General features: G+C 45.5%; 1 long non-coding RNA gene across 3 annotated transcripts in view; it reads right to left on the reverse strand.

The window, feature by feature from the left end:
* Nucleotides 1-6,880: 6,880 nt before the first annotated feature.
* Nucleotides 6,881-14,620, reverse strand: part of LOC108448642 — a 9,409-nt gene continuing 1,669 nt past the window's right edge. For 2 of the 3 annotated variants that reach the window (XR_001864606.1, XR_001864607.1), the window contains exon 2: nucleotides 6,881-7,912. This is a non-coding gene — a long non-coding RNA (uncharacterized LOC108448642). The remainder of the gene's footprint in view (nucleotides 7,913-14,620) is intronic. The other variant, XR_001864608.1, reaches the window with a different exon arrangement.

The following is a 14,620-nucleotide window of genomic DNA, read 5'->3' on the forward strand; positions in this document are numbered from 1 at the left end:
TTGCCACATTTCACCTTCTCCTTCCGGGCAAGTATCTTAGCAAAGCTTGACAGGTGCCTGCCTTAATGTGAAGTTCCCATCACTTCCTTCTCCAGGCAATCAGTTTGTAACTGCAGCTAGGGTTGGGGGGAAACAAGTGTGGCTGGGGAAAGAAAATTTTCTTCAGGTAAGAGTGACATTTTGAGTTGATTGCAAAGCAATATGAAAATGAGTCTTGCTCAGTCTTACTAGATGGGCACAGCAATATCCTAGTAGATGATGTTGTCATTTTCTAACTGGGACATGAGTGAGGGAAGATCTCACTCCCACCATCTTCTGGGAAGAAAACATTTCTCTGTGTTCACTTGTTTACTGCTGTCATCTCAGCAGGCCCCTCACTGACTCTTCCTTCTTGTTATCACCTGGGGAAGGCAGCCATGCTTCCTCCCCATGAAGGCCTGGGGAAACAGGCTGGGAAGTCATTTGGTCTCAGTGGGAATCCACACAGAAAGAGAAGAATGGACTTCAAAGATCTTAGCAGAAAGAAAATATCTCTGGGAAAATGCCATTGGAAAGTTAAGAAAGCACTGAGCACTATATCCTTCAGGCTATGCTTTTTGTTGTTTTGAGTCAGCAAGGTTAACCAGAGAAATAGAGCAGAAAGCTGAGATTATTGGGAACGGCTACAGTTGGGTTTTCAAAGCCTTTCCACATACTTCAAAGAAAAACAACAAGCTTCGTTTACGCAATGCATACTCCTCCCTTCTTAACCCAAAACTGGCTGTGCAAGAAGAAGGGAAGTAAAATACTAAGATGGTGTTAGCAAAGAGCAAGAACAGGAATAATGAGGGGTGTCTTAATGAGCTCCTCCACAACTCCAAGGGTCCTGTCCATCAGGGCTGTCCAGTGTTCTTCTTGAGGCTGCATTTTTTTACAGGGTCCACCTCCCCACCAAGGCAGACCCTGAGGTCTCAGTCAGCTCTTTCCAGCTCTGACTCAGCATGTCATGCTCGAATTCTGTCGAGGTATCAGCCGGCTCCTGTCCTCACAGAGCAGCAGCCGTGTTCAATGAGGTAATGAGATGAGAAGATTTGTGGGTGTGCATATTGCAGCAGGGTCAGCCCATGCAATCCATGTAAAGAGCACTAAGTCTGCATTATTTGTCTTAATCTGGCACTCTTACAGAAGCAGCTGTTAGTGGGCCTGAATATTTTATCGATGGGACAAACACAGCTAGAACAGGCATCCATCCCAAAGTCAAGTGGACAGACTCCTATTGCTCAGTGCTGTGATTGCTGAAGCCTAAGAATCAGGTTAAGAGTAGTTTGTCCTCATCCTTTGGTTTGACTGAAGCAGCCTTGCGCTGCAGGATTGATTCAGTCCCCATTTCATCCTGTAGCTATGGTGAATAGTTCCTGTTCTTCCCCAGTGCTGGGGAGGGGAAGGCACCCTGTGCCTTCATTCAAGATGAAAGACAAGTATCTTTCTGGAGAAAGAAGAGGTAAGTGATAAGATCCACGTGTTGCAAAACTTGAAGACTGTGATCTCTGCTTGTCATTGATTCCTACATGCGGCTTCCCAGAATATTCCTGCTAATGTGGTGTACCTGAGCCAAATTCTCAGCCAGGGTAAACGAAGTAGAACAGTCAGGTCACTGACTCCAATGGACTTGAGGCACTTTAGTTCCAGGCAAATATTTTTACTTTAAGACACAAGGCAAGACATCCAGTAAGAAAAGGATCAAGGGTGTTGCTGCTGCTGGAGACAGGGCTGTATCCAGCTGGCAATACTTGTGCATGTGCCAAAGGGAGCAAATACCTCCACTCCTCTAGGTCAGGAGACTAAAGGCCTTCATTTTGGGTGTGAAGATCTCACCATGTAAACTGTTTTATCATCCTTGGGTGTGATCCAGAGCCAGCTACATGCTGGAACCCTTTGTGTGTGTAGCACACATGTGAATCTGACCCAATAGAATTTTGTTCCTTTATAAGTTGTTTTGGGTTGTCTTTGCAGAAAGTTCTCAGAGATTCCATATTCATAGCCCTGCTCTACATCAGCTGGCATGCTCAGAAGATGCCAAGGGCTGGCATCCTCACTGCTGGCCCTGGCTGAGGAATAAGGGCAGAGCCCTGTGTGAGAAGCTGTTCTCTCCTACCCTCTTGATAGAGAGATGATGAGATGATTTTATTCACTGGGGTTGTCAATCCAACACCTTTCAGCAACAGGAATTCTGTTTAGAATAAAACAATAGACCCAAAGTTGATAATCAGATGCAAATTATGTACCAGTATGCAGAAGACAAAGATAAGATTTGCATAAAATGTTTGCGTGACAGCAGCTAAGTATCCCTAATTTTTTCCCAGAAGGTATCAAGGAACAGAAAGCAATAATTCCTCACCCAGCTCATCTCCCCTCCTTTGCCACAGCCCTCAGCCCACAGTCCTGTATTTGAAGGCAGACACAATTATCAGAGGGGTGCCCCTTTCCTTCTCAGGTGCTGAAGGGAGCAGCCTGCTGCAGGGAAGCTCAGGTCAGGCTTGACGGCAGAGACAGCACTGTTTGTTTCTTTCCTCAGGAATCTCTTTTCCTGAAGGGGAAGCCATTAGCTAATAAGGTGAAATGAATTTGCTACTGCTCTTCTGTATTTACAGAGCTTGTTCAACAACTGCTCTCTGTGGAGCTTAAAATAGTCTTTTGAGGATAGGAAACATCTCAGCTTCAATCCAACAGCTAAGTCTTCTGTAAAAAAAGCAATCCAGGGTGCCAGTGCTGGCATAGTTTCTCTTTTGCAAGCAGGCAAGAGCTTCTCACACAGTGGATACACTGGATATGTGCTTTGGCCAGTCTCCAGCTCAAAACACTGTCCTTCTGCTTCCACTGTCTTGTTGGCATTTGGGCCAACAACAGCTTTGCTCAGGGGCTGAGGTGCTTCCCGGAGCCAAAGGGGACTATTCACCAGTGCTAACAGGTAACCTACAGGTTTAATTGTGTTAGCCAAATCCTGGTGCTCTGCACTGTGCCTGCTGCACATCCTTGGGTGCAGGTGTCCCCAAGGAGTGCAAGAAAGATGGCTCCAACACAGATGTCCTCAATGGCTCCTTCTCTGCATCTCAGCATCAGCTGAGGACTTTTGGTGCACCACTCGGAGGATGCCAGTATCACCCTTGCTTGGAGCCTGTAGAGATCCCTCCTGCATGATGCCAGCCAGCCATGCTGTGCTCATCAGGGTTGGCCACATCTTGGACACTGGGAAAAGTAAGTGCAAAGGGAAAGGGTGCTCTCAGGATGTAGGGGCTGCATGACTCTTTTCAAACCCTGAAGCAGTGTCACACAAATGGCAGGGAACAACTGGGGTTCTCCAGAGATGCCTGCACACACACAAGTCTGACTCATCTGTGCCTGCCCAAGGGCCCTTCTGTCAGATGGAAAAGAGCTGAGCTGTGGCAGTTGCAGCAGTGGCTGCAGCAGCAGCAGTGCCCTATTCTCATAATTCATCGCTATCTGCTTCTCCCAGTCAGAATCCATAGCTATTTTCCCCCCACCAGACGGTTAAAAACATGCCTTGATTTTTGTCTTCCATGCAGTATTTTATTTATGATTGTTCTGGACCAATCTTAGTTGCAGTTCACCAAGGGAATTGTAGAGCAATCTCACCTTCTCCAGTTCTAGCTCCACATATTAGCTATTTTCTTCCAACAGTTATAGATACGTGTAGATGTGGCCTCTCTCTTCCCCTCCCTTTCTCTCTTTTTTTCTTTCTCTCTCTCCCACTGGATGTGTGTATATACGTGAACCAGGGAAAGAAACAAAAAATCTGATGCTTGAAACAGATTAGGTTGCATTACACAGCCGACCGGCTTTCTTAGAGCAGGCTGGATACTGGGAATTCAGCATTTCCCCTTTGATTGATTGTCTCTGAGTCTTGGGAGATTAGAATTTGGCATTTTGAGTCACTCGTGAGAGGTCTAAAAGAAACAAAATGCACCTGTGACATAAAATCAAGCCTAAGAAAACTTATCCTTTCCTTCCTTGGCTTCATAAATGTGCCTGTTTCATTTGCATTGCTGTTTACTTATTTCAGACACACAGGGATTGTGGTGGTTTTCATCACAAAACACTTGATAAAGTGCTTTAAAAAAGGTAAGATAGTGGCTGCCCAGGATGGACAGTGTGCCCAAGACTACAAACCTTCCATTAACTGATACTGTCTTCCAACAACTCCACTGACAATGATTTTGTATTCTTTCTGCCATACAAAATATTTTCAGATTGGTATTAACCTTTTTGTGCTTGTGTGGGCAGATGAATGTGTGTGTGTATATTATTACCCTTGGTATTAACAACTGCAAAATGTACCTGCTCGGTTCGCTTTATAAACAGCAGAAGGTTCTGAACGTCAGTGAGCTCTGTGCCGAACACAGGACAGGCTCTGTACCTGTGAGGAATGAGGAATCCCAGCTATGAGGAATGCGTAATCATGCATTCATGTTATTGCTTTTAAAATGTAAGAATGAGGTTACAATCTGTTTCTCTTTTAAAGGCCCATTTCAGTTCCTCTACAATTTTGTCTCGTGAAATGTGTTTGGCTTGAAAAAGACCAGGCTGGCTCTGAAAGCAAGGAACAATATTTGTGCGACATCTGAAGGGGAGCTTATCAAACAATATTGGAACAGTAGTTTATTAAAGATTTAACCCCTTTGACATTTTCATTTTTGTTTACTGTTTGTTCACATCCTGCTAGCTCACGGATATACTGTTTATTGTCCTTCAGATTTTCCGTATCATTAATTCTGGCTGGAGGCTCCAGCAACAGCTGTATTTGAAGAAACTAGATTATAATTGGGAGAAATTATTAATGATTTTGTTGATGCCCTCTTACTTTCTTATTGATTTCACAGAAAATCATCAGCTTGATAGCATTCCCACAGAGCTCAAATGGAAAGGGTTCATACGTGCGATCCCCTGCAGTTTAGCTGTGTGTGCCGAGGGCACAGAAGTTCTCTCCTGCTTGGGGTGAGCAAGCCACCCCTATTCCCAAGACTCCCCTTTCCACCCTGGCACAGTGAGATTGCATCATGTGCACTGACTGCAGTTTATAGGGCAGAACAATTTGTGTTCTACAAGATAGCCCAATTATCTGCATCCTTCCATTGTAGTGGGAGCTCCAGTTGCAGCTATAAGATAAGGATTCCGGACTCAGCTTTGCAGATATGAGTTCCTCTACCTTATTGCAGACAGGGCTGGTTTCAAGCATGGGCAAACTGCTGGCTGCCAAAGGCAGGAGCCTGCCAGGGGCTGCCAGCAGCCTGCTGCGAGCAGCCTGGTTTGCTTGGCTGGAAGAGGTGGGGATGGCTGTGGCTGCAGCAGGCATGACCCCATTGTCCAGCCTTTCCCCTCCAAGCTGCTTGCTATAAAGAGGATAGAAAAGAAGAAGCATATCCAGGGAGAGACCCACTCTGCTGCTGCCACACAGTTGACTCTTGCTTGCCCAAGGGTGAAGTGAAAATCTTTGGGCTGCAAAATTAAATTTTTCCTACCCTGCTGATAAGCCTTGAGCAAAGTCTGATTAAAGAGGTATCTTCACCTTCTTCTATTTTGACTACAAAGAGATGCTTATTGAAAGGTTAATTCTGATCCCTGTTAAAAAAAAAAAAAAAAGGAGAAAGACAACAAAAATCCTCTTGCTTCAAGATTTTAGGGTTAAGTCTTACTGACAATACAATATTTTCTGAAAGTGTTACTTGAGAAGGAATATTTTGAATCTAAAATCATTTATATTACCTCCACTGCAATATGTTTGCCACTTTTTCGTGAGCCTCTCTGAGTCCAACATAAACACATTATCCTGCAAAATCTTAAATAAAGGTAGGTTAGACATTGCTTCCGCAAGAGGCAATTTGCTAAATCAGGGATGATAAATGTAGAACTGCCGTTTGAAAATGAAATGTGATCCTCTAACAACACAAACAAGGGGGGGAAATAGTGCTCATATGAGAAATTTTTATTGGTAATTTCTTGATTAACCAATGCTCATTTTCCAGAGAGAAAGGCATCTATTGGTTTCTGTAAAATAATTTTTCGCAGACATCTTTTATGAGTATGTCTGCTGTTTTCAGGGACTCAGAGGTACATGGGGAATACAGAAGAGTATTTAACATGAGACACCTCACACAGGATGCTTGGAGCAGGGATGAGCTCAGCCCCTGTCAGCTGCAGTGACCCAATGCCATGTAATCCCCAAGACCAGGTGTGCCCAGGGCAGCTGGACTGGATCTTCAGGCACAGGGGAGCACTTTTCACCCTGTTCTTCCCTGACTGCTCCTTTATTTCAGCCCTTCCAACTCTACTGGCTTCATTCCAAGGGCAGGACTGTAAGGGAATTAAGGCAGGGTGTGAGGCAAGTGAGGGGGTGCACAAAGGTGGGAGGGAGAAAAATAAGGGCTAAGTGGGCGGAAAGAAGGGGCAGAGCTGCCAGATCCTGGGGACCCTGCCCAGTCTTTCCCCTGACAAGCCTCCCCTCGCCCTACCCATGGCCCAGGACCACATATCAGCCCAACCAGGGGCCTCCAGTCCCTGCCCCAGCAAGCAGTGCTTTCTTCATTCTGGCTTTCCCCAAGTTTCAGTTGTCTACTTGCTCCCAGCATCTTTCCAGCAGTCCTTGCTTCTCCTCCCATGCTTCAAGCTGCCCCAGTGTCCCTCTTTCATCCCTCCCCCAGGCCATTTTCCAGCCCTTCCTTTCTCTGCCCACCCCATTAATTCCTGAGTCAGTGCTGCCTGACTCCCCACCAGCTTCTCCTTCTCACCTGGATCTTGCTGGTTCCCCCAGTCCTCCCTGAAGCTGGATGGAGAGGTGGCATCTGTCTCCCTCATTCCTGACGCCAAAGACCAGGAAAAATCAGAGTAGGAAAATCAGAGGCATTTATTCCTCAGTGACAGAATCACATGCCATGAAACCTTCCAGCAAGTCAGATATTGGTGTATCTGCAAATCTGAGGGCTGCTGAAGAGCTGTAAACCTGATTCCAGATGTGTATTGTTCCTCCAGAATACTGGTTTGTGCATCCTGATGGAATATGGCACTGCTCTGTGTGAAATAGAAATGAATGGTTTATTATTGGCTTATCAGAAATCAGCTCTGGAGGTTGTTCCTCACAATGCACTTTGATTAGAACAGGAGATCAGACCAGCAGTGGTTCCTTCTGTCTCTGTAATCTGAATGATTTGGTCCATCTAAAAATTATGCTACTTTCCACTAATTTTACTGACTGACATAGCTAATAGGGAAGTCTGTTCCTGCTGCTCAAAACCCTTGTCTGATTTGCCTGGGGAAGTTTGGATGCAGGGGCTGGTTTAGAAAGGAGAAGCCTCTCACCCCTCACCATGCCACCTGGGGAGCTGCATGGACAAACTTCTTTGGAAACCCACAGGGTGAGTGTGCAACATTTCAGACATGAAGTGATATGTCTTAAAACACTGAAGTGACTGGTGAGCCCCTAGAGGGAGGTTGCAACAGAGGGGATTACATTTTCAAGCTTTAGGAAAGTGCCACCTAAACAATCGGTAAGTCAAGCCCTATCTTGGCTCCAGCGGCCCTGGATTTGGCTTTACCTCAGGCTAACAATCCGTATCATAGTCCTCCCCATCTGTGAGGTTCCAAGCAACGGTGTGTGCTAAAGCTGGCTGCTCCCAACGTCTTCAAGGCTCAGTACAAGATCACCTGTGTGCCCAGCACATCACTCTTCTGGAAGCAGCAATAGCAACAACCATCAAAGTCTCTGGCTTTAGTATCAGGCTAGCATGATTAGCTCTTTTTCTCTTTCTTCTGAGGACTAGATGTAACTGAGAAATCAATCAAACTTCAACCTCTGCCAGCCTGTGAAGCGTGGAGAAGGTGGAGGTTCCCAGCAGGTTGTATGATCTGCCATTTCTCTGGTCTGAAAGACAGCAAGAAGCGAAATGTCTTTGTTCCGAATTCCTGCTAACTTTCTTGGCAAAATGAGCTAGCCAGCTAATAAGCAAGTAATTATACATTGGAATACACAGTTCAGTGGCAATTCTGTCTGTCTGCAGCCATGCTGAGAAATGAGGCAAGAAAGCATTCTGTTCCAGCTCTGCTCATCCCTCTGCCTTGCTGCCTGAGTTTGGGTGAGTCACACCTCGACTCTGTGTTTCAGCCCCCTCCTCACACAGCAGAGTGCTCCTTCATGCTCACTTTTGATCAGGGGTGCAGCTTCTGACTGAGACAGCCATGCCAGCAAAACCCTTCTGCGTCAGTGCAGGTTCACTTGCTGTGTTACTTGGGAGCAGTGAGGAGATGGGTGATCCTGGCAAGAGCAGCTCTGCTGGTAAACTGCCTCCCCAGGAGCAGTGTTTCAATGCTACAGAGAACTCACACACCTCTCTTGTGTCCCCAGGCAGCTCCAGCCCCAGCTTCTCTAAAATGATAAGAGCAGCTCCAATGAAAAATATGTTGGTGAAAGCGGTTGGTTTATCTAGAATTTCCTCCCAACAGGGTTTTTCTGTTAATTTCTTGTATGTAGCATCTAGTGTTACTTAGTTTTACAGTAATGGTTCTTCTAACTCTGAATTGCTGTACAATTGTGTTATAAATAGTCATGTTAAGTTGAAACAGTATTTCACCATGGATTTTCTAAAATGCATCAAGATACAGAGGAAAAATAAGGATACTGCTGTGCCTTAAGGATGTGAAAATATTTAAGCATAAAGGCAACATGGAATTGTGCTTCAGACTCACCCCAAAAAGCACAATCCTTGGTGTGTGCATGTGTGTATGTGTGTGTGTGTGTTGTGTTTTAACATCCTTTCAGCAGGCACAGTTCTGAACATTTTCTCTTCTTCGCATATTTCTTTTGCAACTTCTGGATTTGTGCAATGAATTTCCAAGATATTTTCACTCCAACAGGCAGTTTGTTAAAAATGTAGCTGTATCACGGGATGGAAGAGAAAAGGATTTGTGTGTGTATCTGTGTGTGTGTGTGTACATACAGTTTAACACAAAAGTAAAATTCACTGGATCCTTGAGTCAAGTACCGCAGCAATGGCAAACAACACCTGAAAATGAAGAGGCAATAGCAACTTGTAAGGGTAGCTCATAAACTGTATACAATACCCTACAAGGAAACCACTTCTGCACAAATTAACTGTAGGGGCTTTACTCCCAAACTCACTTAAAGTGGCTGAGCCTTGTGTGCTACTTTTGCACCATGGGCTACATTTGGGTCATGAGAAGGGAGTGGCTTTTAGATTAAGATAGAGGAGCCAACTGCCCTTGACTTTTCTTGTGTTTCACATTTCTCAAAACGCTTGGACTTCAGGCATCCAAGTTTCCTTAATGTCATAAAGGATCAAAACACTGAGATGAAATAATGTTTTTATACAAGTGGCATAGGTGCAGAGACTGCTGAGGAACACAAATGAGGGCTGAGAGACCCTGTCCTTGCAGATGAGGTCAGAGCATCCTCCTTCACGGAAGTAAGATTTGCAGCACTCTATCCCTCCAGACCTCATCAGCTTACAGACCCAAAGCAGGGAAGTTCAGTGGCACTGAGACATGCATTGCCCAGTAAGGTAGCTCTTTGCATTTTCTCCTTAAACCTCTGGAAACCCTCTGATGTATTCACCTGCCACTCTGAGCTATAGGTACGAGCAGAGCAAGGAAGGACAGTGAAACAGGCCTTATAAGTTATTTTGAATTAAAACATAAGTGTCCACATCTATCTTTGAGTGCCTCTGGAAGAGATAAGTACACTGGGGCCACTATATTTCGAACAAGAACTCTGGGCTCAGGATTTCCAAAATTCAGGTCAAAGCTTGTTTATTTATAACCCTCCTGGAAGGAGTCTGGGTAGAGGGAAGATGGGTCAGGCTCGGAGAGTGGATTTGTGGTTGCGAAGGAAAATAGCAATCAGCTGAAGAGCTGCCAAAAAGAGAGTAGGAGGAAGCCTCCACCAGGCACTGGGCTGAATCAGGTATCTCCAGTCAAAACAGCCAGTGATGGCCAGCTGAGCTGGGGACTGCACAGCCATTCTCCTGGGTGGAACGAAGCCCATCCCAGTAATGGTCTGACTGCCCAAGCTGTTTGGACTGTGGCAGTGCACACTGGCTCTGACAGCTATGGATTCCAAATGTTTTTCATTGTTGCTTTACAGTGGGAGGCTGGTGGAGAGCTGCACCTCTGAACAGCAGTGTATGCTCCCCCAGGAAGCAGTGGGGATCCTTCAGGAGTTGAATGGGATGTTCTTCTCTGCAGCCTGCCTGGCACACTGTTGGATCTTTCTGCAACCAGCTCTGCTAGCTCTTGTGGGCTGGGTTTGATAGGGAGGGGAGATTCTGGCAGAAAATCAGTTTTCTCTGCAACTACCTTTTTATATCCAAAACAAAAATGCTCAACTTCCTGAAGTGAGGGTGGCTCAAAGGACAAAATGGGACTGAGGAACTTCTTGTGTGTTATTTTGAGTCACTGTATTGCTAATAGGATCAGCTTCCCAAAAACGAGTGTGGCCACTGGGCAACTGAAGTGAGAACACCAGCTGGAGAGTTCTCTCACCAATGAGAGGTGTCAGGGCATGTGAGCCACAGCCTCACCTGGGCACTTCCACAGAAGTGACTCTGCAGGATGGTTTCCTCCTCTCGTCAGGGAGACATGATATGCTGTCTGCAGCCAAAGGCTGTCTCCACCAAGGCCTAAACAGGAAGGTCCCAGCTAAGAGTTGTACAAGCTGATCAATCATCCCCACGCTGTGACTTTCGTTTAAAACCCCTCAGGGGAAATTCAAGTAGCACATTCTCCTGGGAGTGCTGACACTGGTTCCAGCACAGCCCTCTGTCTGGAGGCATCTGCTTCAGGAGCAGCTCCTTTGCTGTCACCTGCACCACCACCTCCACTGCAGGGTAGAGATCACATGTTTTAGATCAGCTGCCTGGCACTGACGAAGTCTGCAATCGATATACCTTTCGCTTGTAGTGGCAGAGGGCATGAACAGGGCAGAATCATGGCCAAACCCTTTGTATCTGCTCTTTGTGAAAAAGTATCCCTCTCCAGTGCAGTCTGGGAGATGTGGGCTAGGAGAGGGCACTGAGGCAATAAAAGGAAGTGGAAGAAAGGAAGAACAAGTTCCTTTGACCAGAATCAGCTTGACATTTTCTCAACTCACTTTTTACACATGAAAGGGAAGGTGGGAAACAAGAAGAAAGCATGAATGTAGAAGGAGAAGCAGGCAGAAGAGAAAAAAGATCAAAGAAAAGGTGAAACAAGAAAAATATGTTCCCCGTGATGCTGAGACACGTCTGAGCCCCTATACCAGCCCAAATCTCTCCTAAAGCATAAGAGCAAAAAATCCTAACCCAGCAGGATCTCTGGCAAACTAGATATATAGGCTAAGAAGCAGAGAGATTGGTAGAAAATGTTGAGTTAAAAGCCTGTGGGTTTAGTGCACAAGCGGGAAGGGGGAAGTGAGGGGGGCACGGGGTGAGCACTTGAGCTGGGGAAAGAAGAGTGGGCCACACATTAAGATCACAGGGGCAAGGCATTGCAATGGCTTTCAAATAAGCCTTAACCAGGAAACAGAAGTTTGTCAAAGTAGAGTTGAGTGAAGGCAGGGGGCAGGAATAGCGGAACCCAACACAATAGCAACTAGCTGTCAGAAATCCCAGCACAGCCCTGTGACTAGCAGCATCTGGGAAGTGCAGGGAGGAAGAGTGGTAATGCTCAGGTAGGATGAATACCTTGGGTGAAGAATAGAGATGGACTCCCTCTCCATCACTCCTTTCAGTACCAAACACTATCTGTGATGAGGAGAGGTAATCAAAAATGCAGAGGATACACAAGAGACTCAGAGGTACCACTAGTGTTGTAAAATGCATCTGGGAAGAAAGTGAGCACAGCATAGGTGTATTCCCTGGAATGGAGATGAGGAGAACTGAGGACAGAAAAGCAGAACCCTTGGGATTTATAGCCCTCTCTTGGCATGCTTCATACTGGAAGCAGGAGATACCCAGGAGGATCTAGACTGCAGCAGCACCAGCCTGGTGTAATGAATGATGGGAAACACTGCTCTAGGCCAGGGGAATTTTTTTTTGCACAAAGAGATTCTGATTCCAGCACTTCAGAATGGCAAACCAGGATTTTTTAATAAATTTTTCTACAGTTTTCCTGAGAAGACCAGTTAAACAGAAAGAAAACAGACAGCAGTTTAGCTGCATCCTGTCATTGTAGCTTTGCCCAGCTTCCCATCTTCCAGCAGGTTGTGTGTTGCAGACTACCTGGTGCTGTTGTCTCTAGTTTGCTTGTAGCAGTTTGAAGGGGCTCCCCTTCCTCGCACACACTGGCTTTCCCTTGCCTTTCCCAGTTTCCCCTCTTTAGCTCCTTTGCTGCCCAATCTCACTACCTCAGGTCAGACACTTACCCTGTCCCACAGTGCTGCAGAACCTGCTCCAGCTCAACAGCAACACAGGAACAACCCTGCATGCTCAGCTCCTCGATGCAGACCTATGGTGCAGTTAGAATTCCCTTGTTTTCCCATCTCCCTGCTAACATCTCTGCTGCAGTGCTACAGAGTCCTCCAGCTTTCCCCTTCAAAAGTCTCACCTCCCCTGCAGCATTTGGAGTCACCCTGGCTTTGCCCATTCCCTTTAAGGTGCTCCATTATGTTCCTTTTCTATTCCTACTTTCTATTACTACTCCCTTTCAGTGGGCATAGTGAGAGAAATGTTGCAGTAAAGCTTCCATATATGTGTGGAAGGAGGGAGGGGACGAAGAGATCAAACATCATAGATCCTGGAGACATTCTTGGATGGGTTGCTGAGAAGAAAATGAACAGGAAAGAGGTGATAGAAATGTCAGGCCACAAGCTGAAGAGATCGCCGGGGCCCAGAGATAGTTGCATCATCCCAGGAAAGAAAGAAATGACAGACTGCACCAGACTATAGCATGAAAACATTGACACAGAGATAATTAATGTTCATGCAACTGGACCTTGGCCTCACATGGTTCTTCAGTCGCGGCTTGCCTGGTGTCGTGCTTTATATGATTTGCTCTCTTTGAACACAGCAGCTGTCCCAGAGACTGTCTACCTCTTAACAGAGCTGTGAAATATAGGTGATGGAGTATGTATAAATATTTCAGAGACAGGACTCATTTGACAAGTGGGGTCTTGAGAAGCGACCGGAGACACTGACTCCCAGATGGAAAGATGGGACAAATACATTCTGCAGAAACAGTCGGGGGGGAGGAAGGGGATCCTTCATCTTTGCTTTCTGACAAGTAGAATCACTACAGGGCATGGTTTCCCTATAACTAGTTTGCTTAGCAAGTGTGCATGGGAGTGCTGCCTTGCTGTCACCCATTGGAAACTCCATAATTATGAATGCTATGATTTATTAGGCTTCAAGCAATAATTATTAATTACCTTATTTAGCAAATGCAGTTATGTTCTTGGGTTCTGGCAGTATTTTTTCCCACTCAGGATATACTTTGGCAGTTTACTTTGAAATTCATCTTTCAGAAGCATTTGTGCCAGTGAAACATGAGCATGTGCATTGAATGCTAACACAAAAAAGGGGTGTGAAGCATACATTTTTTTGATTTTTTTTCTCGACTCATTAGCCAGATATGTAATTCATACTCATTCAAATACTGAGGCAGTATTCCATAATTTAATGAGAATCCCTGAAAAAAAAAATAATGGAAAGGCTACAAAATGCCACATAAATATCCTTATTTCAAAATTATGCATAGAAAAGAACAAGACTCATGTCTCCATGGCTTTATTTTATCACCACGAAGCTTCCTGGATCTGCAAACATCTCTTCATCTTGTTTTCCTTGGGTTGTTTTCAGCCTGCTCTGTGAAGATGTAGACAATTTTACTTTGTCTCATTATCATCAGCTCCTGCTTCTCCTCATGCCCTGGCAGAGGAGTTGATCCACGTGTCCGCCTGGTGCTGGCTGCCTCCTTCTACCTATGCACCCTTTATTAACACTGCAACCACCCACTGCGGGAAGGATTAAATCTTTCTCAGATAAGGGTTTATTGTATTAAAGAATAAATTTGCTCACATCAGGTGCTTTCACGGGTGCCCTGCTCTATGCCATCAGCTATGGAAAAGGCATCTTAGAGTGTGAAAACCACACTTTCTTGGCAAATCTTCCCTTAGTTATAGCAAAAAGAAATACAAAGGGGAAAAAAGCCAAACCACCACAAAAACGAGCAAGGCAGTTTTATAGTGGTGGTATCCTGACAAGTGATAGAATAGAATCCAGTGGGAAATCACCTGCCATGCGTCCCTCATGCATGGATTCTGGGCACTGGGGGGATGCTAGGCTCTGGGGTGATGCTGTCTTGTCTGTATCACTGCTCTCTTCCTGGTGTATGTTACTGCTTTTCTCTCTTGCTGAGTACCGTTTACAATAGGAGTAACTACTTACTAATTAGGGGTTATATCTATCAATTGCTTGTTTGTTAGAGCATGACTGAGCAGCCAGTCGCTCTTTAGTCTATATCTTTTGATTTTTTTTTTTTTTTAAATTACATTTTTATCCAGGGAGTGACTTGTTCACATGACAACTCAGTGCCTGCCGGGTCCCGCACCCCTCGCCAGCTGCCTCGGGGAGAGAGTGTGGAT

The sequence above is a fragment of the Corvus brachyrhynchos genome, unplaced genomic scaffold, assembly GCF_000691975.1.
Source record: "Corvus brachyrhynchos isolate BGI_N302 unplaced genomic scaffold, ASM69197v1 scaffold188, whole genome shotgun sequence".
NCBI classification, from domain to species: domain Eukaryota; kingdom Metazoa; phylum Chordata; class Aves; order Passeriformes; family Corvidae; genus Corvus; species Corvus brachyrhynchos.